Here is a 5,169-nt window from a genome sequence, read left to right as displayed (position 1 = left end):
CTCCCTTTGCCTCCTCCTCTCCTTTGATTCGGAGCTAGAGGGAACTCATACAGAATGGTTTCTGTAAGGAATGATGGGGAATGGCAAGGTGAAAGAGAAGACCAGTGAGGTGCAGAAAGACACAAGGCACTGGAATTGTATCTCACGCTTTCCCACCAGTCACCACACACAGACTGCAAACTGCACTGTTGCTTTTACCCCTTAAAATTCCAACTCTTTCCAGAACTTCTACCTTATCTCCTAGAGTGCTCTCAAGTATAATCCCAGAATCTCATAAGGCACTCTATGCTGTCAGCTCAGCCTGGTGACATGCCAGATGTGATGCCTTTGCTGTCCCCTCTATATGCACAGATCCCCAAGTACCCCCTCCCATCTGCATGAGCTATCCTTGAGTCCCACTGTCCCCATTGGTTTTCACAAAGTCTAAAGTCCTCTAAAGTCCCCACCAATTTCCAGCTTCCAAAGAGCATCCCTGCAGGACTGTTGATTGACACCTTCTCCACCAATGAGAACAGCTGTCCCCAGGTCACTGAGGCACATGGCATGGCACCACCGAGGGCTCGGACTGCCTGGGGAGGGAAGAGCACAGGCCTGTGAGCAGTCAGACAGGACACCCTCAGCTCCCTCCCTTCCCTGCTGGGGAGAACAAGCCACCTGAATGCTCACAGGGGGGAAATGGTAAGACAAGGGCCCCTGCTCTCTGCAGAGGAGAAAGACATACCTCCCTGAGGAATATTTTCACTTGGCTTGGGGGAGTAATTGCTGTACTTAGAGAGACCTCAGGAGCAAGGAGCGGCTGGATGTAGGATGCATTCAGGCTGCCACTTCAGACAGGATGTCCCCCATTTACTACCCCACCTCCAGAAGTGGGTATCTCACTTGTTGTGAGTTGTGCTACCCACCCTGCACTACTCCTCATAGAGGGAGGGCTACCCAGGGACAGCTCATCAGTGCCTAAGACAGAACAATCAGAAGCCTGGAGCTGTTTCAGAGGTATTCCTTGTACTGCTCTGTTCCTCCTCCCTTCCCCTCCCAGGACCCTGCAGTTGGCTGAGCAAGCTAAAAAAATACTTTTAAAATCAAAGTCTATTTCATATCTTACCTTTTTTCCTCAAAGAGCTATGTACCCAGAGGTGTGCCTGAGATTCAGAGGGGCTAAAGAAACATATTTGAGAGCCTGACAGTACTGGAAGCACTGATGGCAATTACATGAAGAGGAACAGTATATACACATGACCTACTTGTTATTCTTGATCACTGGGGAGATACAGGATGAAGCATGGGAGGCTTCTGATATTGAAGGGAAGAAATATCATCACTGAGTGACTGATAAGACAAACCAGGGTCTAGGAACCAAATCCTCACCTTCCAACTCCTTCACTGCCAGATCTGCAGAGGGAACACAGTGATGGCCCCATAATGCATCCAGCAGAGATACTGTGAAAAGTGCTCAGCTCCACTGTGTAAGAGCCCTTTGACCTTCCTTCCTCCAACCTCCAGCACAAAGCTACCTCACTGCAACAAACAAGTTGCAAGACCAAGCATCATGAATTAAGTCTCATCAGAAGAAAATAGGTAAGAGCAGGGCACACTTCCTTTGACTGCCAAATACTGTCACCATTGCATTTTACCCCTCTGATAGAAGTTCATTTCCCCCCTTCTCACACTGCCTGCAGCAGAAAAAACTTTATGATGAAGCTATATTTGCCTTTACGACAAGCAAGGCAAGTCCTAATAAGTCATTTCTTCTGGGAACCACTAAGTTATTGCCAAACCTCTACACATAAACTTGGTCACACTCTGGAGTTGACTTGGAATTCCCACTCCAGAAGCCTAAGGTTTTGTTTCCAAACCCTTTGGCAGTTACCTTCTCACTACTCAAAAGCCAGAACAATTACACTAATTACATATACATATATATATTCCTTTTCATATTCTCTATACTATAATAATAACCAGTGTCTTCCATAGACCAAGTGGTATGCTATTAGCAGGAATACAAACACACTAATGCAGAGGTTACAGAAGGTAACTTTCTTGTGCCTCAATTTACTCTTTTGTAAAACAAGGTTATCAATATTTGCCTTAGTTTATAAAACACTTTTACTTGTATGAAAAGATAGGCATTATGTCAGAGTAAGAAGTGGTGGCACTAAGATGTTATACCCCATGTTCTATTTCTAGCTTTTTCCCAGCAGGCAAAAACTCATTGAGCAGCTAAATAAATAAAGTGCACTCTCAGTATTTCAAAGCCAGACATACAAGCCCATCATGCCTTGGAGGTACATAGAGAAATTGAATGGGAAGGTGCAGCCCAGCAGCATAGATCATTCAGACAAGATCTGTAAAATAAAGTTGGAAGCTACCAGAATTACCTTCTTCATCAAGATCTCTCTCAGATGCTGTGGGTTCAAATAAAACCTTTCTGGGCTTTTTGGAGTGGACTCTTGGTGGTCCTTGGTCAGGACTCTTCTTCCAGGCCTCACTGGATTCCACCTTTCCAGCTGGTGGCTTCAGAGCACAGGGTACCACCACGGTCCTCAGTGGTGGCCGGATGTCCTTCTTCACAGGCCTGGATGCTCTGGCAGCCACCTCTGAGCTCTGACTCTTAACCTGTGACATGAGCCCCAGCCAAATCAGCCCCAAAGAAAGATACCTGAGGCTACTGTGAATTGCATCTTACTGGGCCAGAGATGTGGTAGCTGTGTTTAGGCTCATCTTCCCATTGAGCTTTAAGGGTGAACATGCCATCAGTATTAGCTGCCAAACAGATGCTGAGCAGTGCAGCTATCTACTGCTGTGTGCTTTCAGACTGCTGGCTGCTGGGCACAGCTAAAACATGGAAGGGCAAAAAGCCTATCTGTACTAGGAATGAAGGGGCTGGTTGACCATCCCACCAAGGATTACTACATTCAACATTTAAAAAGGCATTTCAATGGAAAATATATCTTTCTTCAGCACAAGAGAAACTTTGGCTCCAGAACTTGCTTATCCATATCTCCACCAAAAAAATGGCAGCAAATGTTTCAGCTAGACATGAACTGAATTGCTACTGGTGAGGGAGAAGATACTAAGAAAAAAGTGAAATAACAAGGTGACTCCAAAATACCCATACCTCAGTTGGATCCTCCAGGTCCTGGCCAAGGGTCCTATCATCTGCTGGAAGCACTGGTGACTGGCTGGTCTCTGGTACAAGGAAGGGATGGACAGGTGTACTGCTGGAGACACCTCGGAGCAGCTGCAACAGAAACAGCAACAGAACCCTTAGCACGTTATCCTCCATCCACAGAAAGGTTGACCAAAATCATGTCTTGCAAGGGACAGATTCCCTGCAATGAATAACCTGCCTTTCATCTCCCACACCAACAAAACAAGCAAGTAAAAGAAAAGCCAGGCACTGTAAGATACTAAATCCAGTGGCTTCAGCTCAAGGTAAACAACTATTTAAGTGCCAAAGACTCAGGAGAGAGTAAGACTGGAAGTAAACAGCTGTTGGCTGCCCGTCTCCTGCCACACACAAGGTGTTCTGGCAAAACTGTGTTCAGAGGATAGGTCCGGAGCATCACAGAGCTTTCAGGCTCAGCACAGACATGCATTAACAGATTCAAGTTTGTCACCTCTACTTTGGAGTAGCAGAGAAGGAAAAAGAGAGCAAAAAAGGAGATTCTGGGGCTGAGAAGTGACATTTGGGACCCGGGACAGGAAGAGAGGAGTGTCAGTTCTTTTACCTGTCCATTGACAGTCAGAACAAGCCTCACAGGGTTGCCTTTGTCCATCTCTTTCAACGAGGCCATGAAAAGATCTGTTCTCCAGTCACCTTCCCACACCAGAGACCTGCACAAGGGACCATGGCTTTTCAGCCCACAAGTGACACTGACCAGGACAAAATTCCTGCTCCCATACTAGATGATAACAGCCCAAAGCCAAAAAAGATCCAGCCCTGAAAGCAGCCAGAAGGAACCACCACTAGAGAAAAACACCATGGTGGAGGACCAGCAGGATTTGGGTAACAGCAGCAGAACCAGGCAGCACCAGAGATCAGAAAGCTTTTCTAGGATGCCCCTCCTGACACCCTGGCAGCTCCTGCTGTGACCTGCGGGTGGGCTCCAGCGTGCCGACCCGCTGTGGGGCAATGCCTGGGGACACCAGCACATCCACGGCGATGCTCGTGTCCGCAGAGTAACAGCTCCAGTCGCCCAGCCCGAATACCACCAGCTGCTTTGGCAATGGCAGGGGCAGCCAAGCCTGGAAACCCATCTGGCTGGAATGGCTGCAAAGGGGAGGGAAGAAAACCGAGAAATAGTAACCGACGATTAAAATAAAAGGTGAAAAAGTATATGAAAACTTCTGAAAACACTTTTATGCCAGGGAAGGGTGAAAGGAGAGGGCTTGTGTCATTTAAAGATGAAACCATGCAAGGATGCAGGGAAGGAGATAACCGGTGGGAAGGGAGAGCCGCCAGGGGCTGGAGCAGCTCAGCGACGCGGGCAGCGGCGTTTCCAGAGCGGGCCAAGGCAGGGCATAGGGGTGCCCGGCCCGCGGGGGAGCCCAACCCCGACAGGACCCGGCCGCATCCGCACAGCGCCGGGGCGGGGCCGGGCCGCACCTGCCGAGCCGCCGCGGCGGCTCCCGCAGAGCCCACAAGACGTAGAAAGCGAGGCCGCCTTGCCGGGCGCTGCCCCCGGGCCCCGGCCGGCCCCAGCGGCGGGCGCGCAGCATGGCCCCTGGTGAGCGGGCCGGGCCGCCGGGGCCGCAATTTAAGCAGCGCGGCGCAGCGGGGGCGACCCCGGCATCCCCCGGCCCGGCCCGGCCCCACAGCTGCGGAGGGGCCCGGCCGGACCCGCCCTGCCCGCGGTGGGAGCGCCCGGGGCGCGGCCGTTCCCGTTAGGGGCCCGGCCGGCGCCAGCCCTGCCAAGCCCGGAGGAGGTCAGGGCAGTAGGGCCCGCTGCTCAGGCCTTCCGAAGCCGGGACCAACCTTGCCTCGTACCAAATCAGCCTCTGTAGAATCACAGAATTTGGTTGGAAAAGACCCCTGAGATCGTCGAGAACAGCCAATGACCGAACTTCAGCATGTCAACTAGACATGGGCACTACACAGCCAGCCCTTCCTTAGACAGCTCCAAGGATGGTGACTCCACCGCCTCCCCGTGCAGTCCATTCCAGTATATA

This window comes from Agelaius tricolor, unplaced genomic scaffold (assembly GCF_023055355.1).
Source record: "Agelaius tricolor isolate 1412-34295 unplaced genomic scaffold, bAgeTri1.0.p SCAF_5, whole genome shotgun sequence".
In the NCBI taxonomy this organism is placed as follows: Eukaryota; Metazoa; Chordata; class Aves; order Passeriformes; family Icteridae; genus Agelaius; species Agelaius tricolor.
The sequence above is the reverse complement of the archived record's forward strand: the minus strand, read 5'-3'. Positions refer to the sequence as shown.